At 39.0% G+C, this 25,009-nt stretch overlaps 1 protein-coding gene across 3 annotated transcripts in view; it reads right to left on the bottom strand.

Moving 5' to 3' along the window:
* gulp1a (GULP PTB domain containing engulfment adaptor 1a) overlaps nucleotides 1-25,009 on the bottom strand; it is a 94,891-nt gene that overhangs the window by 50,632 nt on the left and 19,250 nt on the right. Inside the window, exon 2 of one of the 3 annotated variants that reach the window (XM_082509013.1) lies at nucleotides 1,088-1,173. The exons of the other annotated variants lie outside the window; for them this stretch is intronic. The gene's annotated coding sequence lies outside the window, so the exon portion shown is untranslated. The remainder of the gene's footprint in view (nucleotides 1-1,087; nucleotides 1,174-25,009) is intronic. 3 annotated transcript variants of the gene reach the window in all.

The following is a 25,009-nucleotide window of genomic DNA, read 5'->3' as shown; positions in this document are numbered from 1 at the left end:
ATGCTAGCATAAGCTGATAATTTAGCACTCTACCCTCTTGTTCAAATACAGCCAAGTATGATTCCCAAAAGACAAAATGAAAGCAGGTATAATGCCATAGTTGAGTCTTCAAAAAAAACAAAAAAAACAGGTGACTTCCCAGTGGATATATCCAACTTTTATAGGCAGTCTATGATTTGAACACACAAGAGGATTTAATATAAACAGTTCATCATCCAGAGGTAATAAAAGTTGACTAATTAATAAATTGGTACTTGTGGTTTGGACAACATCTAACAAGCTACAGCTTATATTAGTAATGACAGCTCACGGCGGCTGCTCATCACGGTAAACCAACATAGTTTGTGGCAGGCAGGTTCTCCGACTGAGCAGCAGTCACAAACATTGCCTGAGCATGAGAGATGAAGAGATTTGTCACTGTAAATGCAGCTGATAGGAATGCAAACAACGTCTAAGCTGACTAAACCTGGCGTTAAACAAAAACTGAAGCAGAACAGTTCATGAACAAGTATTATCAATACGCAATTAAGTCGTTTCCAAATCTGCACAGCAATAAAAATGCAGCTTATTTTACTTCGACGTCAGTTCATATATTTTGTGACTTACAGGTGTGCATATGAGAGGGTTTCAAAAACTTCTGGGAACCACTGACCTAGAATATATGGACAGCAACATAACAATGTATATCATTCTATAATATTTTCCAGCACTGCTTGAATTTGAAAGATGTGCTTCTAAAGGAAAAAAGAATCAAAATGTCACCGGTGAGCATAAATACATTTTTTTAAGAAAGATAAAAGAACATGGCATCGGACTGTCGCCTCACTCCTGTCTGCGTTTATCACAAAGCAGCGGAACCATGACGAGAATATACACAGCTGAATTATGTGTCAGAGCTGTAGGTGTGATTGCTACCATATGCCATCTACCGTCTCCCACAGTCACAGTGATATTCACTGTTCAGAACAATAAGCACGTGCATTAGCAGGATCTCAAAGGAAGAGGATTGAAGCATGCTGTATAACCATGACGACACATAATTATAACTTCAAAGACAGCTCGGAAGATAGCTGATAATGTTTCTTACTGTTACTGTAGACTATTGATGTTCAGGTGTTTTTGTTGTGAGTCACTCATCTAAAGGCTGATGGCTGCTCATTAGTGCTGCATCATCTGTAAATAGAAAGAAATAAGAAAAAAACCACTTAAGACTCAAGCTTTCAGAGATGAAAGATTATTCCTGCAGGTCTACTCTCTGATTACATCAAGCAGAAGTCCATATCTTTGCATCTAAGACTCTTTCCCCGTATCCAGGTGATCCTCAATTCTTTAAGTTACCTAGCTGACAACTTAGCATGCAACCCTTTCAATTAAACAAAACACACATGCACGAGCGGCTGACATGAGTGGCTGTCTACATCAATACAAAGCCATGGAGGAAGAAGGACAAGTTTAAACTTAGGCTGCACACATCCAATGCAAATCCTTCCAATACCCTTGATAAGTAAGAAAAATGCATGTACTGTGATTGTCCAAAAGACCATTGTGAGCAGTCAGGGGAAAAGTCATAAATGAAAAAATATATATAAATAATACAATCAGTGCATACATAGACTGTACAAGCATAGTTATTATAGGTGCTGACTTAGCTTCCAGTGCAATCAAGCACCTTGGATTTTGTCTCATTTCTCATTTCCAATGCTATAAAGTATTTTTATTCATTCAGACTACTGGATTTACAGCACCGACCCAGCTGTAGAGATTTGTTGGTCTTTGGTGTTTATCAATGGTTTAAAGAAGGCAAACACATTGATCACTCACTCTCAAAAATAAAAAGTAAGAAAAAAAAAAATCAATGCTGCACTGATCTGGCAATCAGAAAACGAAAGCTGTATGATGGCTGAACCCATTTTATACACTCTGATGCAAGTTTTGTCTTTACAAGTAGCACAATCTCCAACTTCAAACCTTCTACAACAATCCCAGTCTGAGTTAAAGAAAACAAAGTATCGAGTTTTTAGCCAACTTTACAGCCAGTAAGAAAAAAAAGATGAAAAATACACTCATAACAAACTAACCCTTTAAAGATGAATGATACCCGTCTGCACTCTGCAGTGATTACATTAAGCAGACATCTACAGTGGGGCAAAAAAGTATTTAGTCAGCCACCGATTGTGCAAGTTCCCCCACTTAAAATAATGACAGAGGTCAGTAATTTGGACCAGAGGTACACTTCAACTGTGAGAGACAGAACGTGAAAAAAAAAAATCCATGCATTCACATGGTAGGATTTGTAAAGAATTTATTCGTAAATCAGGGTGGAAAATAAGTATTTGGTCACCTCAAACAAGGAAAATCTCTGGCTCTCACAGACCTGTAACATCTTCTGTAAGAAGCTTTTCTGTCCCCCACTCGTTACCTGTATGAATGGCACCTGTTTGAACTCATCATCTGTATAAAAGACACCTGTCCACAGCCTCAAACAGTCAGACTCCAAACTCCGCCATGGCCAAGACCAAAGAGCTTTCGAAGGACACCAGGAAAAGTATTGTAGACCTGCACCAGACTGGGAAGAGTGAATCTACAATAGGCAAGCAGCTTGGTGTGAAAAAATCAACTGTGGGAGCAATCATCAGAAAATGGAAGACATACAAGACCACTTATAATCTCCCTTGATCTGGGGCTCCACGCAAGATCTCATCCCGTGGGGTCAAAATGATCATGAGAACGGTGAGCAAAGATCCCAGAACCACACGGGGGGACCTGGTGAATGACCTGCAGAGAGCTGGGACCAAAGTAACAAAGGTCACCATCAGTAACACACTACAACGGCAGGGAATCAAATCCCGCAGTGCCAGACGTGTTCCGCTGCTGAAGCCAGTGCATGTCCAGGCCCGTCTGAAGTTTGCCAGAGAGCACATGGATGATACAGCAGAGGATTGGGAGAATGTCATGTGGTCAGATGAAACCAAAGTAGAACATTTTGGTATAAACTCAACTCGTCGTGTTTGGAGGAAGAAGAATACTGAGTTGCATCCCAAGAACACCATACCTACTGTGAAGCATGGGGGTGGAAACATCATGCTATGGGGCTGTTTTTCTGCCAAGGGGACAGGACGACTGATCCGTGTTAAGGACAGAATGAATGGGGCCATGTATCGTGAGATTTTGAGCCAAAACCTCCTTCCATCAGTGAGAACTTTGAAGATGAAACGAGGCTGGGTCTTCCAACATGACAATGATCCAAAACACACCGCCCGGGCAACAAAGGAGTGGCTCCGTAAGAAGCATTTGAAAGTCCTGGAGTGGCCTAGCCAGTCTCCAGACCTCAACCCCATAGAAAATCTGTGGCGGGAGTTGAAAGTCCGTGTTGCTCGGCGACAGCCCCAAAACATCACTGCTCTCGAGAAGATCTGCATGGAGGACTGGGCCAAAATACCAGCTACTGTGTGTGCAAACCTGGTAAAGACCTATAGTAAACGTTTGACCTCTGTTATTGCCAACAAAGGTTATGTTACAAAGTATTGAGTTGTATTTTTGTTATTGACCAAATACTTATTTTCCACCCTGATTTACGAATAAATTCTTTACAAATCCTACCATGTGGATTCATGGATTTTTTTTTCACATTCTGTCTCTCACAGTTGAAGTGTACCTCTGGTGCAAATTACTGACCTCTCATCATTTTAGGTGGGGGAACTTGCACAATCGGTGGCTGACTAAATACTTTTTTGCCCCACTGTATATATTTCTTCCTTGTCCATCTACATGTTGTGTATTAAAACAATCTAAGAAAAGCAATTTATAGACTAAAGCGTTTAAGACTGCTTTTCTCACTGTGTTGAAATCATCCAAGTCATACAGAGGCTCTTCACAGTAATTTATTGGTAGGTGGACGGCAATAAGCAACCCCTGGGGTGTAAAAAATACTAATAATAATGAGAACAAACACTGCAATCAGTCAATAAGGATATAACTGAAAAAGTGGGTGAAATATATTTTTATTACATTAGTTCGTGCCTGATGAATGAGGTGCAGACTTAGCTCATGGTGTAATCAAGCACCATGAGCCTGGTCTCATGTCCAATACCTTAAACTATTTTTATTCATTCAGACTATTGGATTTACAGCACCGTCCCAGCTATAGAGATTTGTGGGCCTTCAGTGTTTATTAATGGCTTAAAGAAAGCAAACAAACACACTGATCAATCACTCTCAAAAATGCAATGTTGAAAAAACCAGGGAAAAATCAATGATATGCTTGTGTGGCACTCAGAAACCAAAAGCCATATGACAGCTGAGCCCATTTACTAGAACGCCACGTCTGCTTTGCCTTTATAAGATCTGCAATCCCAAGTTTCTTCTAAAGTGAATCTTGTTTTTACATTTTATCACAGAAGTGGAGATTCTATCAAACCTTCACTGTACTGTGACATTTTTCAGCATGATATCAGAGTTCAAATTAGCACTTCAGAAAGGACACACTCGAGATTAAAGTGTGCTGTCTGCACATTTGATAAATGAGGGCCAAAGTTTTCTATTATGTGTTAGCCTGTAGTAATGCATAGTTATCATAAAAGTGCCTGAGGAATTTGTGGGGAAATGACATTCAGAGATAGATTTAAAGGGCACAGACTGTGGAAGGTGTTGCATTAATTTGAGCTAGGTGACTTCCCCCTGTGAGATTTTGTTGATATATACACTGCTGGATATGGAAATACAGGTTTTGCAATTTTAAAGTCAGCATGTGAGGCATTTCTGGCAACACAGATGATACAATAGTCAGCGTACTGTATGAGGTCAGACCTCGAGCAACACTAATAATATGTTTAGAGCAACCTTCTTGCTAGACTTCTGACCTTAATTTGTAAATATGTGAGAAGATAAAGAAGCCATATCATAGACACTATAAAACAAAATAAATTTCAAATAGTTAATGTAGTTTGGAACATTGAACGATAAGATTTCTCATTTCGGCACATTTAGTGAGAGGAAATTTTACACTGTCCAGCTATTGAGACCATATAGTCAAAAAGAGCAGCTAAGCTTTTAGTATTATTATGTTTCAGCAGTACATATATCTTTGCATCGTATGTATGCTATGTATATACATCCATTCGCTTCCGCTTCTCCTTTTCAGGGTCGCGGGGGGCGCTGGAGCCTATCCCAGCTGTCATAGGGCGAGAGGCGGGGTACACCCTGGACAGGTCGCCAGTCTGTCGCAGGGCTAACACACAGGGACAGACAACCATTCGCACTCACATTCACTCGCACATTCACACCATTCACACAATGGCAATTTGGATTTTCCAATTAACCTATCCCCTCAAGCTGCATGTCTTTGGACGGTGGGAGGAAGCCGGAGTACCCGGAGGGAACCCACGCAAACATGGGGAGAACATGCAAACTCCACACAGAAAGACCCCGGCCTGATGTTGGAATTGAACTCAGGACCTTCTTGCTGTGCGGCAACAGTGCTAACCACCGTGCCACCGTGCTATGTATATATAAATAGAAAATAAAAAAGGGCTTCAAGTCCAACCTTGTGGTACACCACAGGTAATGTGAGCTACAGGTGATGAACTGTTACCCATGTTGACAGAACTTGGACTTTTGAAGTAAGCTAACAAAAGCAAAGTGGATAAAGATAAAACTATCCATAGCACAGAGGCAGCCAAAAACCAGAAGCCTCGGTATGAGCAATGGATCAAAGAATTTACGAGGGAAACTACAGAGATGAGTGAAAAAAAGAAAAGGGTTATTGTCTTTTATCTGTTGAAGTTATAAACATAACAGAAAGTGATGTAACTGCTTTTTTTTTTTGGCAAGGTAAAATATGCCAGGCAAAGGTGGGAGCACAGCAGCTCACTGTCAGTTAATTAACTGTACCTCTTATCAGCAGCAGAGCACTTCATTTTTGATTATTTAAGCGAGAGATCCTGTAGCTTACTCTGGTTTATAAAGTTTAATCATTACATTTATTATGAAAATATTTTGCATTGAAGAAAAGTACATTTTTTGTTTGTATATGCTATCAGTTTTATATACAAAGAAAATCAAAATGTGCAAAAAGTGGTACTGGCAGGTTAAACTTACAAAACAATGGAATGGGTCAAGAAAATTCCAATTGGTGCATCTCTACTGTAAAGTAAAAGAATAAAGCAAAAGAAATACATTAAATGCATTAAATATATCAAAAAGAAAGACAATATTGAATGGGTTGCATTGTTGTATTTTGTCATGTTTCTCAGGTCTTTGTCTGAATTTCTACGAACATTATTGCTAAGGATTGTCTTATTGCATTGGAGTCACACTGGGTTAAATATGTACACTTGGGTTTTAAGGGGTATTTATTATTTTCTTCTTTTTTTGGGGTTGTATGGAAGCCCCAAACGCAATTTCATTGTTCTTGACAATGACAATAAATAAATAAATACTAATACTAAATACTATATATGATTTTATTCATATGTACCTTCAGTGAAACGCAATGTCTTTTTTTTAGCTTTTGACTTTGTAACTAAATCTCAACATTGATTCAATTTCTTGATTAGTGGTTTTCTATCTGTTGTGGGTGGTTTCACAGTTACAGGTAATACCATATTTGGGGCATAAATTGGTATCACCCAATATATACAGACCAAAGGTATATTTATTTATATTTTAAGTAATAGATTTTATGCATTTCATTATCTGAAACTATATGACCACCTAGAAGGACACCAACAACTATACTTGTAGTTGATAAGCATACTTTACAGTCATTTTATCTGATAAGTTGTCTATAATGTTTCATAATGACTGATTGATGTCACATGAAAAATCTCACACTAAAAGTGCAGAGTTTGAGTGTTTGACTTATTGCTCTCATCTATGCACACTGGTGGCATGTGAAGTTCTGCCAGAAACCTCTATGTATTTCTTAGTACTGCAAGTCCACCGTTCTATCACAATGTATCAGGAAAAGTCCATTTTTGGCATACAGAGAAACAAAAACAAAAACTTCATCATGAAAACCTGCACTAGTTTAGATAAGGAAAAATTTCAGAGACGAAAAAGAGATGTGTGTCTTCTCTTAGATTCAAAACTCAAAATCCAAGCCCTCTCTCCTCTCTTAAAATCTAATCCTTCCCTTCTCCATGTTGCCATTTCCATCTCAGCAAAAACAAAGGTGACATGATCAAATTTATCCCCTCTCCAGCTGAGGATTAATGCAAAATGGATTTTCTTCAGCAATACTTTCTCACCTTTCTGGCTTCCCACAGTGTGTATTATACTGAATAACAGTGGTGAATGGAATAACAAACAGCCTGTCATTTCCATATCCCCTCAAGCACTAAGTTTATGTTTCAGAAATGTGGCTTTACAAAACAGAGAGTGGAATCTTATTAAGGAAACAGGTGTTTAGGTTGTAACGGTTACCATCAAATTTACTTTAAATGTAGGTTGTAAACAGTCCAGTTATTTAAATTAAAAGCGATATCTACCAAGGAGGCAATTCAGTACCCTGCACAAAAAATGTTTAAAAAAAAAAAAAAAAAAAAAAAGAGCCTACAATGACAGGCTTCAGTCTGAGCATGTTGGTAAAGCACGTGCAGGAATATGACAGAGGATCACGGCACCATTCTGATGAAATTAATTTATTCTGCTCCTCCTCATTAGGAGAAAGCCAATCACCCAAAAATCATAATTAAGATATGATGACAGCGAGAGGCTTGAAGTCACAAGGACAGGGGTGGGTGACTTGTTATGAAAGAGCGAGGTCTGCTGGATTAATCCTCTTAGGCAAGTTTTGACAGCTAGGCAGAAAGTGGACTCAAAAACAAACTATGAAACATGCCTTGATCTGGAATTCCAAGTAAAGTCAAGTTTATTCATATGGTCCAATATTAAACATGACTCAAAGGGACTTAGAGGCTCAGGACACGAACCCGGCTCAACTTTTTTAAGAGAAGAAAAAACTTCCAAAAGAATACAAAGAGAAAGTATTCATACGAGTATAATCACACAAGAGGATTACAATTAGTGCAATAGTAAATCTGACACGGTATATTTCATCTAATCAAGTCAGAGTGATATGCCCCATGGAGGAATGAAACAAGTCAAATTAAATCTTGCAATAACTTCTTCAAAATATGCCAGAAGCTGTTGACCACCAGACAGACAAACAAGTGGATAAAGTAATTGCGGAGGATGTGTGTTTCTAAATGGTTGAGGTCATGGTGGGGTAGCATCTACCATCCTGACCCATATAATGATCCTCTTTCAAAAATAAACTCTTCTAAACGTATCGAACCCTTTTTCTCCCTCTGGGCTCCATAACGAAAGTTTCCTGATAGCAAAACACCATCATGTGAGCAGCAGCACAGATCCAGTACCAAACATGCTGGAAGTGGTAGATAAGAGAGAGGATATCCAGATAGCACCAGACTGGCTCTAGCCCATCTCACTTCCTGAGGGGCAGGACTCTGCGTACGCTGGGCAGATGTCAAGGTTTTAGTACAGAATGTGCAAGCTGGCATTAACATCTTGAAACCTGCAGTGTTCTGACCCAAACACAGAAACTTCAGACAGCTTTCGACAGCTTTCTTGGAAGCGTTTGAGAAAAAAGCCAGTGCAGGGACTCTGTGACTTGTAGGCTTTTTAAATGGCTCATTTTTCATGCTACATTAGGGTTTCCACAGCATTAAATGACAACGGGAAAAGATTATGTATGTGTGCTTTAAATAACACCACTATAAATTGATACAGAATACCATATGAAGCTTTATGGGATGCTGTAATAGAGATCATGGCTTAATAACGGTTTTAATTTTATATCTTTGATGATTAGATCACTGATAATCCCAGTAATGGAACTGTCATTCATGTTTATACTATTCATATGAAAGTGGGTCACAATTTATTTTGGCTGGGACAGAATTTTTGTCACCAGTTTTTGCAAAGATGGTACTGGATACACTTGTACACTGGAGCCAAGGAGAAGAAGAAAAACACGTAATTAGAAATGAAATATCCCTTATTTGTTGGTATTACAAAGGCGAGATGAAAACAAATGCTCTAGGTAAAGCATAACAGACAATAAAATTGGCTTCAAAAAATTTGGCCATCAGCCATTATCAATGTTTTAATCAGACACATTGCTAGCACCCTCAGTCTGTTACCAATGAACAGATGCAGTAGACTGTTATCATAAATTCCAATCAATGATAAACACAGCAAAGCAGATTATGCAGACATGTAAAGAAAATTATGTGAACAAGTCCAGTTGTAATTGTTATTGTAAAATGATTTACGTATGAAAGGTTTAGTTTAAGCTCTTTCAAACCATAAACAAGTAGTTTATTTTAACTAAACCCAACCAATGCCAAACTAAACACCATAAAAAAAACAATAAAAGTAAAGAGTAGGGAAAACCACAAGTTAAAAAACCAGGCAAGGGAAATTAGAAAGATGGGTCTTAGACTCACATGCTCAGTTGAAGGTTGAACTGAATATACTTCCTAATGGAGACTAATGCCATTTCAAAGCAGAAACACTCCCACATGCTTATCAGGAGTGAAAACAGCTGGTGATACTGGCCATTTAATGAGCTGGTGAAAATCTGTAAGAAGAATCAGCCTTTCTCAGCAGCATTTTTTTTTAGCAAATCCCAGCTTGTTTGGAAGTTAGGGACAAAGGGCATGACCAGTCATGATACTATTTCTCTGGCGCAGATGGCTTTAAGCGTGGTAGATTGAGGCTGGACATTTCAACCTCAAAAGAGCCCTGTTTGACTGAGCCACGTTGCATTTACTTCTGTAGTTTATGCAACAATAAAGCAAGCACAAGCATGTCTGAGAGCGAGAGCCGTATGTCAGCATGCAATGACGATATAGTATCTAAACTGCTATTGTTTAAAAAGGGAGCTACTTTAACAACCTCCAACAATACACAAGAAAGCTGTTCCTGCTAAAGGTGAAAACAACAAACTTGCTTCCCCACTTGAGCCAAAAACACACCATTCAGTACACCCAGGCTACGAGGGAGGAGATACTAGCAGCTGGCAACCCAACCCAAAAGAAGCACATCACTGAGCATTACTGGAGCACTCACAAGCTCGATTCCATATGACTGGAAGAGCAAACAGTGGGTGGAAATTACTGATGAAGTAACACGGTGGAAAAGCAGGGCTTTAAGAAGCTGGCTAAATGCTTAACTCAAGAGAAAACATCCCAGGTGGAAAATATGTTTCTGTTTTATTATGTGACAATGTTGTGCCGGCTCCTGAAGAGTTAAAAGGGTTAAGTTAGTGTTAAACTGTTTAATAGTAGTAGGATCATTGTACTGTTGCTTAAAATTCCCAGAGTCAACACTACCTAGGCACTTTTTGTGCGTACACTGACTTATGTTGTGTCACTGGATATAATGCGATGTCACTAATGTTGCACAATATTGCTGCCGGTGCTGGCTCCTTGTATCAATATAAATCCCACTTTAAATGAGTTACTGTCACCAGTGACAGAAGCGTATTGGAAAAGAAGGACAGAAAATGCCCTTTATTTACTCATAAACGCTGCTGCCTGCGAACTCCGAGCATCAATAAAACATTCAGCTTTTTCCTTTTTTCTACATCATGAAATTTCAGTACTGCAAATTTTCTTTATCTCATTTTGAGGCGATATTGCCCATCGTGAAATATGTTATTGCATGTTATTCTTCTTTTGAACAGCCATTATTATTAATAAGTAGAAAAAAGGACCTTAAAGATAATTATTTTAAACTACTCTGAAATAACCACTCATGTCCAAACATCAGTGTATTTGGTTGAAGATATACACATTAAAGTTACAACAGGGCCGAGCCACACTTTCATGTAGTACCACTTTCTACCACAAGATACTGTAGCAAGTCAACTAACAACACATCGTGGGTGGTATGGGGAAGGAAATTCTTTTGAAGAAATGGGGGTGGAGCTTGAAAGAAATAAGTGTTAAATAAATAAAAAACAAAACAATTAAAAATAAAATACCTCACACAGTCCCTGGTGAAATGCTGCCCCCAGATGGTGAAAGTTTTAGTTAATGCCACGGTGTTTAAAAACAGCTAGCAAATGCACAATTAAATCCCGTTCCCAAGATTTGGGATACATATGAGCAAGTTCAGTGCAGTGCAGTGGAAGCGGATGATCTGCTGTAAGAACACCTGTAAGAAGACGATGAGCAAGGAAAGTACATGGGAAATACAAGAATTAGAACCATTTTTCACCACAACAGAGATCACAACTCCAACTGTGACCCAGAAGAAGCAAGTGTTAGATGGATTCATGTGCACATGAAGATTAAACATGGATGCACCCAGGTATTCATGGGAGTATACGCACATAACGGCAGATGTAAATCCTGCTTTGCAATCTCTCCTTAGAAACACAGCTCAAGCTTTATGCTGATTAGCATCTATTTCACGTCATGGTGTTTACAGCAGTTTGTGTTGATTTTGTATTTGTTTGAGTTGAATCGTCCAGTAAATTATTGGCAGAAAGATGGCAAAAATGTTCAGTGTGTAAATACCACTGGGAGGGGAAAATTGAGTTTAGCATATAATGAATAAAACAAGGTCTGAATAAGTCATTTGAAAGTGGAGAAGTACTTAAGAGATGGGAATTGTTTTTTTATCATTATATTATACTGAATCCCACAAGATCTACCAGCAAAACACACACACACACACACACACACACACACACTTTGCTGCAGAAAAAGCTGCATCCCTTTCGGTAAGAACCTACAGCAGCTTTAATGCACAACCTGACCTAGTTAAGGCACTAACTGATATTCCTTGTCAACCTCAGACAAGCTAGGCTGAACTGTATTTCCACACGTGCAAAGAAACCTTAATCAGCCTTCCCCTCAGTGTGCACAGAGCGAGACTGTTGGCTGACATAGAGAGCAACAAGGGGATTTGTATTATTGATAAAACATTACCAGAACACCTCCCTGATTTGGAATAAATATAGAAGCACATCTCTGCTTCTGCTGAGCCAGCCTACCCAAGTACAATAAACTGTTTTACCTCTAAGTGTGGAAGTGAATTCTACTGTTTTCCTCATGTGGTTTCAGCCTTTTGACAGACAACAAATACCCCTGGCTGAGCATTAAACTCAAAGCTGAACAGATCTGTTCTACCATTGTCACTGTGTTGATACTCACAGAAGCACCTGTGCAAGTCAAATCAAAAGACAATGCTTTCTGCAAAAATCATCCTGGTGTGAGAAACAGTCTGCACTTAAATGTGCTTTTTGTAAGTGAATAACAAGAATGGTACAAGAATGGTAAAGCACGTGTCAGTGGGGGTAGCCTGACACCTGGGTAATTGAGTATCTTTATCTTCAATGTGAAGAAAATACCTGTAATTATAACTTAAATGTACATTTCAACAACATTTTTAATAACAGTCGCACAAAACATTTATAATTTTACCTTCATAACATCTTCTTCATTAAAAAGTTGTTTATTTATTTATACAGCACAAAACCACAACATAATAATGTATGTAACCTTATCTTTTCCACTGAGCAAGCAAGCAAAATAATATTTAAATGGTTCATTTCATTTAAGTTGGAAGTACAATGCAATTCAAAAAGTATAAACTACCACAGAGATTCAGAACCACTAAACTTTATTAACTAACTTTGCTCGTACCCAGTTCAGTCCTGTTTTTCTCTTGAAACTGAACACATTCAACAAGGTCTGAAAACATTTCTCAGAGATTTTGGTCCACCACCAGTCTGAACTGTTGATACAAGGCAGGATAAATCATTGTTTCCATGTTGTTTATGCCAAATTCTGGCCATAACACCCAGATGTCATAGCAGAAATCAAGACTCCTTAGGCAACGTTTTTCCAGTCTGTTGTCCAATTATTGTGCTCCCGTGTGAGCTCTGCTTTGCTGTTCTTAGCTGACAGGAATGGCACTCGGATTGATTTTCTTCTGTTGTAGTTCATTTGCTTGTAGGTTCAATGTGTGCAATGAGAGATGCTCCTCTGCATGCCTTACATGTTATGAGTGGTTGTATGAGTTACTGTTGCCTTCCTATCAGGATGAAGCAGTCTGGTATTCTCTTCTGACCTCTGACATCAACAAGGCATTTTCACCCAGAGAACTGACACTCACTGGATTTTTTTTTTTTTTTTGACCAGCCTAGAGATGATTTTGTGGGAAAAATCCCAGCAGATCAGCAGTTTCTGAGATACTCCGATAAGTCCGTCTGGCACCAACAACTATGACTCAAATAACCTTTCTTCCTCATTCTGATGCTTAGTTTGAACTTCAGCAGATTGTCTTGACCATGTATACATGACTAAATGCACTGAGTTGTTGCTATGTGACTGTTAATATCTAATCGGGCTGATGGCTCTATGACCATAAGATGTACACAAGATATAGCAAGTGACTATTAAAAATATTCACTTTGTCAACAAAAAGAAATGCACCAGTAGCATAGTAAAATTATAAGATCCATAAGTTAAAATCTAATTAAAAAAAAAAAAAAAGCAGAAATAAAATAGTAACTGGTAAATTTTAGTATACCAAAAGATGATGACCTCAGGGATCAATGACAGGTGGATGCCACTTGTTTCCCAGCTTTGCATTAAACTGATGTTATCCTTATGATTAGATTCATAATAAATTGAATCTACTTCACTGTAATTTCATACCATGTTGTGTACAGTTTAACTGACACTTGGAACACAGACATTTGTTTAGACTGACGCTCTTTAAAATGAACTTGTAAGAAAGGAGTGGCTGTGAGAAAACAAAGACTGTGTTTCTGCCAGTCTGTGGACTGATTTCAAATGAGAGCTTAGTGAAATTGTGTGTCTGCAGAATTGCCTGTTTATGTCCTGTCCTCAACATTTTTTGCTAAACCGCTGGGTGTTTGTGTTTGTCAGTGAAATACTCTGTATACTGCAGAACAGAAGAGACACAGGTGAGACAGTTATACAAAAAACCCAGAATGAGTTAATCGACACCAGACTCAATCACAGCTGTCATAAGGTGGGAGGTGGGACATCTGTCCACTTATTTTTACTATAATAGGCTTAATCCCTCCTATGTGAACAAGGCTGTCTTGTTGGACTGGTAAGTTCTTTTTCTGCATGTTGGAAGTAGGAAATAGATATGAGATGGACAGCACCTTCTAAAAACACACCAGTGGAAACGCCTTCCATAACTGCAGCCATTTTCAAATCCAAATTAAACTTTGTGTTTCCTTTGGTGCACTTAAGGAAACTTAAACACTGTACCCTCAGAAAAATAGAATATATTTAGGGTGGGGGAAATAATGATTTGGTCTCCTGCTGAATTAATACATTTACTCACAGAATCTAGTTTTTATGGTAGTTTCATTTTAATGTAGAGAGACAGAATATTAACCATTAAAATCCCTTAAAACACACTACGTATATAAAAGTTATTTCATTTCTTTGGAACTCAGCAAACATACAAATTCAGCAGGGGATCAAACAACTGTTTCCCCAACTGTATATCACTATTTTAGTATTTAGTATTTAGTATTTAGTATTAGTATTTATTTATTTATTGTCATTGTCAAGAACAATGAAATTGCGTTTGGGGCTTCCATACAACCCAAAAAAAAGAAGAAAATAATAAATACCCCTTAAAACCCAAGTGTACATATTTAACCCAGTGTGACTCCAATGCAATAAGACAATCCTTAGCAATAATGTTCGTAGAAATTCAGACAAAGACCTGAGAAACATGACAAAATACAACAATGCAACCCATTCAATATTATTGTACTGTGAGATATGATATCAGATATGATAGTTATCTATTTAAGAAAGAGGGGGGGGGGGGGGGGGGGGCAGGAGGGGGAAGAGAATAAAGATATGATGCACCAATGCAGACCAGTTCATTGCTATTAAGAAGTTGGATATGGTTATTGTCCGTGAGAGGGGGGCAGAGAGTTCAGGAGCCTCACAGCCTGTGGATACAGGCTGTTGGCCAGTCTGGATGTTCTGGCCTGTATAGACCTGTACCTTCTCCCTGAGGGCAGCAGATGGAAAAGGTGGCGCGCAGGGTGATGTTGGTCCCGCAGGATACTGTGCACCCTCCTCAGACAGCGAGTGGGGAAGATATTACTGATCTCTGGCAGACTTGTTCCAATAATTCTGCCAGCTTCTTTCACCACCCGCTGGAGTGCTTGCTGATCGGCCTTGGTGCAGCTGGGGAACCACACTAGAAATCCATACGTCAGAACGCTGCTGATGGCACAGTTGTAGAAGTTCAACATCAGAGATCTGGGAATGTGTGCGCTCTGCAGTCTCCTCAGGTAGTAGAGGCGCTGTTGGGCCTTCCGTACAACTGAGGTGATATGGTTGCCCCAGGACAGGTCCTCGGTCACAGTTACCCCCAAGAATTTGTTACCCCCAAGAATTTATATAGTACTTTTACTTTTATTGGTTTCTTTTTTTAATCTTTGCTCAATGTTTACTTTTCAGTGCCTTTCAGTGGTCTAACGGTTTGCTTGGACTATGTACAGTAGTGACATCAAGTACTAAATCACTTTAAATGCACTTTCTCTTGATTATTAATCTCACCGTTTGCTTATGGCTGCTTTGTAGTTATAATTGTTCCACTAAACAGTATACATTTTATATGTTGATTATAAAGGCTGAGCTTGAATAAACAGAATGTCTCAATTTATTGCCTCCTTAAATGACAGGTGTACAACATCTAAACACTCAGCCAATTGCTTTAGACCTCGATGTTACAGTGCTCATCCAGTGACAGCTCATACTCTAATAAGTGCAAACCAGTCAAGAGTAAGATTTTTGACTGGTTTCCCTTAATTCATCCAAAGGCTGGAAACACACAGAGACTAAGCTTGAGGCTCAACCAAACAAGGCTGTATACAGCAAACGCTGAACAACAGTTCATCTGTGATTGAAAGACTGTCGTCAGAGTTCCAAATGAGTCAGAGTCTTTATGCCTTGTTTTTCAGAAAGTCCAAGTGCGGTACAGTGTCCTTATTGATAGCTGTTAGAAAAATGATCTCTCTCTCCGTATCATATCTTCCCAGAAAAAGAGGCCTTGCATTAAGGCAAGCACAGAACAGTCCAGTTAATCCACAGAAATCATAACCCTGACACTGGCATGTTGCTTCATTCATAAAAACAGACAGAGTTGCTCTCCCACTCGCCGCAAAGCTACTTCTACAGTAACAGGAGTATTGTTGAAATCACGCTGAGACAATTCTGGTTGTTATGGCTTCGAGGACATGCATTCATAGCCTGTCAGACCACTCTAATTAATTCAGTTTGCCATGGCCAGAATGAAAGGGGAAAATCTTCCATCTGAGGACACAAAAATTGGACTCACTGACTTCCCAGGAATTATAGAATTGATTACAAAATTTGACTTATTGTCTAAAAAGGCTTGGCTCCACACTGGTACTGTCAGGCTTTTCAGAATTGAGTCAAACCTCTTTAATCTTGTGCTGCAGGACTGTTTTGGGGGTTTGAGAGAAGCTGGTGAAGCTGCGTTTAGTTTTATATATTTCTGTTTGCTGGTACGCTCCACTGATTAGGTATACTTGTATATTAAAGTCATTATGTGCCATTCATCATGCTAAAAGCAAGACTGAATATTACATTTCTCTTTTTTTTGATCCAAGACATCTGAATTTGCAAGTAGTAGCTGTTTGTTTGTTTTTTAATTGAGGTTTTTTAAAATAAGCACAAGAAAAGCCAAATCCAGGCTGTTTTCTTTGCTTTTCTGTGAATATGCATTCCCTAAGAAGCCAACAGAGCGTATTAGCAAAGCAAAAGTTTTGCTTTCCTGCTTTTGGTCAAATACAAACTGCTGCCTGTAAGTTAACACATCATTTTGTACTAAATGGACTGAAAAATGGTTCATTCAAGGCTGCTGTTAGACTGCCTTTTTAAGTCAAAATCTTTTTCTCCCACATGTCTCCCGGGGCCCAGTTGTCAATCGAGCACAACAGGGGTTCCTCTCTCTCCATCCTTGTTTCCTGACTGTGTTACTAACACCCCAAAAATCCTCTCATGTCGACAATCCTTTGCAGCTCTCCTCTGCAAACTCTGTGAGAAGTTATATATTTGTTTCTCTAAAGGATTTCCGAATTATTGCTTTTAATAAATAAAAAAAAACGACTTAAAGTTACAGAGAAACAGAGCTGCGCTCCATTAAAACATAGTCTTCACAGTTACAGTATTGTGCTGTGAAAATGTGATACTCATTTAAAGAGTCAGACAGGTCTTCTAATGGCTCAATTCAGAGCTATAAACTTGTCAGAGAAGTGAAGATATTCTTCAGTGAGTCGAATCTGCACAGAGTCACAGAGAGGCTAAGCTGCATTTTTAGCACGCTCACATTACTGGTTCAGCGTGAGGTTAAACTCAGCAGTGGCTTTTACTCTGAATCTATTCTGGGAAAAGCGACCTTTTTCAGTCTGCTGACCTTTGTAAACATCACAGCTGCTGTGATGTGTTGACAGCTGGCTTCGGTTTTGATTTTGAATTTGACGAGAACGCGTTAGACGATAGGTTGGATCCACTGTGACAGCAAATCATCTGTTTTCATTATCTTTATTGTCCACTGCACAAAACATTGTCAAGTGTGACACTCTAAAGACAGGGCAGCAGGAGTATTCTTTAAACTGAGCCCCTCTAATATAGTAAAACATGGAGACAAGTTGAGTGCTTGAGGGACAGATGAAGACTTTAAGCTTAGATAATAACACTCTTGTATTTAAGCACGTACTGCGAGGACAAGGATTTTAATAGTGACACAGCATGAAAGAAGAGTTAGAGTAGACAAGCAGGACACTTTAGAGACTTTATTCTTAAAGTCACCTTTGCACAAGAATGTCCTTGCAGTTGCTCACATGCTGAATGATAAACAGAAAATGGGGAGTTATAGCTCTAATATCACCTTTTAATGTGATAATTTCAATTAAAAAAATAATCAATATGAAATAGGTCTTTTCTAAATATGTGTAAAAGGAAAATACATCGTGTAGTGAATTATTTACAAATGTTATATCTTGCACTGGCACATTACCATCATCTCTCCATCTGGTGGACAGTTAAGGCTAATGAGAAGTCATTAGCAGACATGTTTCTAATAGGATGCTTTGCCTGAAATGTGCAATTTTCTCGACTTAATTTTTCCTTGGCTTTGCACTTGTCATATTATGTGACTGGGAGGCATGATGGAAAAAATGACACACTTCTCCTTGTGAAACTGCGTTTATTTTTAGACTTTCCGTTTCATTCTGCACTTTGTCACATCTTCCTCATCCACAGCTTCTCCAGCGAGGGTTATAATGATCATGAAACAAGAGAGCGAAGCAGCCAAACAAACGTCCGCGGTTTTGCTTCACACATCCAGTTTTCTTCTTCCTGAAACTACCCCACCCTCACTCCCCGCCTTGCTTGACCCAGTGCCACCGCTGCTGAGCTCTCATTACTCTAATAGAGGCGCTGATAGAACATAGAGAGATTGTAAAAGTTAAGTGCAGAAACTCAGTGGGGTATTATTTGACAGCCACAACAGGGAAACAGGAGATTGCGTCAGCTCTATAGCTAAATGCGGTCACTCTACTGATATGTTAGCGCTCTGAGGGAAATTAGCTAACATAGCATACGTGTGCACCAGTTTGAATTAAAAAATAAATAAATAAATGTTGTTAAATGAAAAAAATGTGTCTTCATAATAACTGAATAATAGTGTTTGAGTAATGGCTGTAATTATAGGGATTAGGTACTGGTCCGTGGCCATGGGGTTGGGGACTGCCGCAGGTACAGGTACCGTCTCAGGTACTGGTTATTTTGAAAGAAATGTTTAGGCATTAGCATAGCGACCAGAGAGCATTAAGGGGCAGAGAGGAGGATGCTACTCTCAGTGTCGTTGGTGCATTTCAGGAGGACACTGCTAATAAAGTTAAACAATTACAAAACACCACAGTTTTTATCTTGGTCGTATTTTATAGTGTTGTATTTATCCATGACACCTTAAAGGCCTGGTCTGTGAAAGTATTGTCTGACGTTAAACCGGTCTGTGGTGCAAATAAGGTTGGGGACTGCTGCTCTAAAAGGCACCAAAACTGCAAACATAACTATTTTAATTGGAGTTTGCATGGTCTCTCTATTCCAAGTTGCCATACTATAGTTCTAAAATTTGATTGGTATAGTGGCTATAGTGTTCATAGGTCTAGTATTTGTACATCTCATCCAATGAGAAATGGATGGATGGATGGATGGAATTTGTATATTTCTGCCCATCCCTGTATCCTACAGTCATGAACCAAACTTCACTAGAGTAGATTTCACTCAGACAAAGTAAGACAGATCTACTACTGACTTCAAAGTTCAATGCATGTATGGGCCACTGGCCAAAACAATCTGCCAAGGGGCTATCCTTCTTTGTCAGTGTACAGAGCAGCTTTGACAGGAAATGGCCTTGAGGGTAACTAAGCAAGCGAAACACATCTTCTGACTTCTTCTAGTTCATCTTGATTTAGTGCTTCAAATCAGGGTTCAGGATTCCTCCCTTCTTACACTGACCTTAAACTCCCTATAGCACTGAATAACACACCCTCAAAAGCACCTCATCCAAAGTGAAGTGAAAATGGTTTGTTCACATCTTAACAAGTTATTATGCTTCACCAAACTGTTATCTCGCCTATCTATATGGCAGCTCATGCATGAAGCATATCTGTGGCTGGGCCAACTAACACTGGACCCATTACATTAATTCTTTATGAAGTACAGCATTTGTCACACTCCAGATAACCTTTCTACAGCCTGTCAAGAACAGACGTACTGTGTGCACTTGTACAAAATGAAACCTCCCCACTGGGATTTTCAGGTGAACAGCCATTTAAATGTGCTTATCAATCACTGTCATCGCAGCACACTCCACAACAAAAGCAACAACTTGTTTCTGTTTTGGTATAAAGTTGCACCGCACAATGTCAGAAGTCATTTGAAATGCATTTCCCTTACTTCTCCCATAAAAAAGGTCTGCATTTCCAGACAAGAGACACTTACGAGTCAGCATGTCACTGAACTTTTCCCGAAAGCATAGAGCAGTCTACATACTAGCTTCTATGGTGCACTGCTTTATCTCAAAAACATTCCTGCAACAATCCAGATTCTTTACTCGTCATTTGAGGCTTAAAATATAATCTGCCTTGAGGATTTGTTGAGATGGTGCCCACTAATTATTTGCAAAGCTTTAAAAACAGTATCAGGCTTACATAAACTTGGCTGGTCAATGCAGTTATGATCAGAGGTCCAGACTGCCCAGCCTACTGGCTAATGAAGACAGAATACAAGGTAGCAGTGTCACAGTCCAGGGACAGCATCTTCCAAGAGAGAAAAAACTCAAAAGAATGACCTCTGCTTGTCAAGATATATGGGCTGTAATAGCAATATACAAAAAAAAACAAAAAAAACCCCCAGAAAGACCCCCAGCCTGATGGTGCAATTGAACCCAGGACTAGAGCAGGGCGATATGACCAAAAATATTTATCACGATATACATTTGAAAATTTGCAATAATGATATAACTGACGATATAATTGACACTAGACAAAATACTTTACAACTCCTCAACTTTATTAGTGGGAAAAAAAAACATCAATGTATTTTCACTTAAACAAGCAGCTGTTTTTTATGTGCATTAAAGTTATATAAAAAATTAACAGTGCAGGTTATACACACACAATACGGTAATATTATGTTGAAGCACAGTACGTATCACTCCGCGAGGCTCCTGCCTACGATAGCCGTAAAGCTCCGACAATCCATCAAGCAGTGCAGGTTCGTAGCTTAGCAAAGTTGTACTGAAACATCTGACAGCTTTTCGAGCGCCGTGTACATAAAATCGTTTCGAGGTCAGTAAACACAACCAGAAATCATACATAAAGCACACGGGATTATAAGGGGTAGGGCTGTGCGATATGACTAAAATCTCATATCCCGATATAAAACATCTATCATCCGATAACAATATAAATCACAAAAATGTAACATTTTCTGTAAATTCTGTGAATCTTGGGCTGCTGAAGTGTTTCCAGCTGGGCATCGTGTACCTGGAGTCGAATGTTTTAACCGATGCATGAAACTACACGGCACGCTACGGGGGAAAGCCTGTTCTAACGTTTGAGTCTAAGGTTTATTTTTTAGCACCTGACGGCTCCTTTTTGCTTCTCATCCGTAAATACTCTGCATACTTTTTCACATGATTCCGTTTACTTTGAAAAGTCTCAACAGGATCTTGAGCTTTATTGTGAAAGGTTTATGTGGAAAATAAACAAGCGGACATGCGATGGTTTTACCGTCGTTGTTGCTAACGACAACACATAAAAACAGCCGCTTGTCCGTCTGTTGTGTGGTTTTATTAAATATAAGAGAAAGAGAGAACTTTAATAAATGAATATAGCCACTACAGTGAGCATCAAAACGATGAGAAAATATTGCCGTAAACAGTTTATTTTGCGACACCACGAAACAAACGATTGCGTAAAATGAAACGATAGATGTTTTTATATCGTCATCCGATATATATCGTTATGTAGAACAGCCCTAATAAGGGGTACTGTCGATTTTCAGAAATATCAAATGATTGATTTTAAGTGTACCGTATTTCCCAAAAATGGTATGATATAGCCCAGCCCTACCCAAGACCACTCTCTGTAAACATTTTTTAGTTTTATAATTCAAGAAATTCATCACATTATACTTTCTGGAGCAACAAAGCAATCACTCATTGTTAGAAGGTCAATGTTTTCCTTAAAATACTGCAATGTGAGTGATTTTCATCAATATTTAAGTGATTGAAATGTTTCCTTACAAACTAATTTAACAGCTCATTACTGAAAATAGAAAAATTTAAAAAGCACTTCAGAGAAGCACTCTGAGGAAAAATAAAAGAAAAACTTGTGTGTTTTGTGTCAGAATTTTGTGTTTTTCCCTAGATATATTAAAGTACAGCATCATCACTGAATTTAAATATTTCAGTTTGTGTTCATGCATTGCAGAAAGGTTTTATGAATTCAGATTGGGAAGGAATCAATTCTTACATTTGTACAACATGAATTTTAATCAGTCCAACCAGATATATTTCAAGCCATTATTCCAAGCAACAAAGCCATCTGTGCAAACAAACACAACATGAGCCCTGCCAAGATCAAAGTGGTTATTCTGAGGTAGTTTTATCAGGAGACCTCTCCTACTGTAGCCAGCATGTCATGTTTTTCTAAGTATATTAATGGTTTGAAGCCACAACGAGATCAATATTGGATATTTTTGACTGTCTGTGACTCTGTGAAACATCTGATATTCTGCACTTTGTGAATAGCTGAGCACATCAGAGCCAAGCAGACATTCACTCTGTGTTTTACATCACAAAGCAATTATTTTATGTTATAATTTACATACATTAGAAATGAACATATCCTACTTCTTGGTTCTGCATATTTTAACGTGTTTGTTTCTTTTCTGTCAAGTGCAATGACAACTGTATCTGTGTGGAGTCGGCCTTAACGAGTGCAGATACATTACTAGCAGAGACAATGGTAGAAATGCGGGGAGACAGAATAGCTCATTTATACATAGGCTGTAAGGAGGAAGGCTGGGCTGCGCCTGTTGACTAGGCAGTGACTTGGATGGGTACACGGACAAAGTGATTAGCATCCATCATTGCCTGTTTCTCTTGACAGCAAGAGCACTGTGACAGATGAGGGGACACAATGAGGGGTGAGACAGCAAAGCGTGGCAGCAGATAGAAACCTGGGAGGCAAGAGGGTGACCCTGGTCAGCTGACAGGAATGACAAACTTAGGACAACATATTAAAGGTCAAGATAAGGATAAAGGACATTTGCTGTGTGTCAGTTTGGGTCTGAGCAGCCATTGTATGTCGGTGGGAAGGCAGGAGAAGATGCATTAGTACAAATCTGTACGGGGTATGCTGCAGAGTCATTTTAAGAAACTGCCACTGAAGACAAACATCAGGCTACAGGGCATTCCCACATCTTATTATAGGCTACAATGGCTCTCAAACTGTCACAGTGTTCTCTAAAAATATGCCAATGTAAATGTCAAGTATCTGCTCTTAGAGCAGGGCTGCAGAGCAAGGATATTCCCTTATATTTTATATTCCCCATGTAGAGGCATTCTTTGGTCACACCAGTGTGACTAAAGACCACAGCTAAGTGTTTAAAACATCTGACTTCTAATGTTTCCCTGTGAGGAGGGAAACTTCAAAGCAGCAGCTTGGCTTTTTAAATTGATTAAAAGGACAGACTATTTCTGGTAAATGGCAGTCCATTATAAAACAGAGCTGTAAGAGCTCCATTTGCTACTATGCATTTTTTTTTTCCATTTCTAGAAAGCACAACCCAAAGGAGTCTGAAAGCACAGTTGAATCAAAAGTAGTTCTCATTAAAATCCTTCTAGATGCAAGTGTTGCCACTCTTCAGCAATTTTGAAATGCTCGCAGATATTATTTATTTATTCAAACAATTAAATCAATGTTTTAAACACTCATTAGCACTCACAATAACCTCTAGTCAACTATCACTTCAAATCTATCAGGCTTTTCTGTCTCCCTGCCGCCATATTGGTTCCTGCTGATCACAACAAGCTTTTTAGGGTATTTGGTGTTTCTATACTGGCTGTGGTGTGACTCCTCTCTTTCTCTGTCCTGTGGCCCTGTGATGTACTGGCAGCCTGTCCGGTGTATACCCCTCTTCTTGCCCTATGGCAGCTGGAAGAGGCTCTAGCCACCTCGTGACCTTAAAGCAGAGAAGTGTTTAAAAAAAGCTGGCTGAATGGAAAACCCCATGTGAACAGTATAAGGAACACAGAAAGTCAGTCTTATAAGCTGTAAAAACAAATGAAACTGATGAAAACAAAAGTGCATAAAGGCAATAAAATGTGAGGCATCATCATCATCAGTACAAGTTGAGTTATAGTGAAATACAGAGCATTCAGAAAGCTGTAATGTTTAGTGTAATGTTTTTTTCTGTGCACACATGCCACAGCTAACTACAGTAGCTTGCTAACACAAGCACTATATGTATAAAAGTGTTGCACCACACCTCTTAATCTTTGATATCAGCTGGTTTCAGTCCTGTTGCCAGAGGTGTATAAAACCAAGGACCTTTTACACACCTCTGTGAAAGAATGGGTCAATCTGAGCTTTACACTGATCATAGAATATCTAAAAAAATATTGATCTAATGATCTTATCTAATATCTAGTTGATCGTTTTTGCAATATGGAAAGTTACAGAGTGGGTTCACCAAGTCCTGATGTGTGTAATGCATAAAAGTCACATTGCAAAGTTCCTCTGTCATTAACACAAACTGTACCGGAAGCTTCATGTTATGGCTTTCCATGTCTGGGTGTATAGCATGGGTATAGTAAATGGTAAATGGCCTGTATTTGTATAGCGCTTTGCTTAGTCCCTAAGGACCCCAAAGCACTTTACACTACATTCAGTCATCCACCCATTCACACACAGATCATGGCAAGCTACATTGTAGCCACAGCCACCCTGGGGCGCACTGACAAAGGCGAGGCTGCCGGACACTGGCGCCACCGGGCCCTCTGACCACCACCAGTAGGCAACAGGTGAAGTGTCTTGCCCAAGGACACAACGACCGAGACTGTCCGAGCTGGGGCTCGAACCTTCCGATTACAAGACAAACTGCCAACTCTTGAGCCACGATCGTAGCTGACATTAGCTACTAATATTTCTAATATTTCTAACTGCTAACTAAGCAAATAAAGCTCAAAATCATGTAACATCTAATATTTTTTAGAAAGATGGGAAAAGATGCATCACAGCTGCAGAATGGTGGGTTGCCACCAAACTTTTTTTTAAAAGGTACATGATTCACATATTTTATATTTAACATTACATCTTAATGTGCTGGACGACTGGCTTAAACATTCCTTCGCTCTCTGTCTT

This window comes from Aulonocara stuartgranti, assembly GCF_965226115.1.
Source record: "Aulonocara stuartgranti genome assembly, chromosome: 16".
NCBI lineage: Eukaryota > Metazoa > Chordata > Actinopteri > Cichliformes > Cichlidae > Aulonocara > Aulonocara stuartgranti.
Note: the sequence above shows the minus strand (reverse complement) of the source record. Positions and strands in the feature narration are given on the sequence as shown.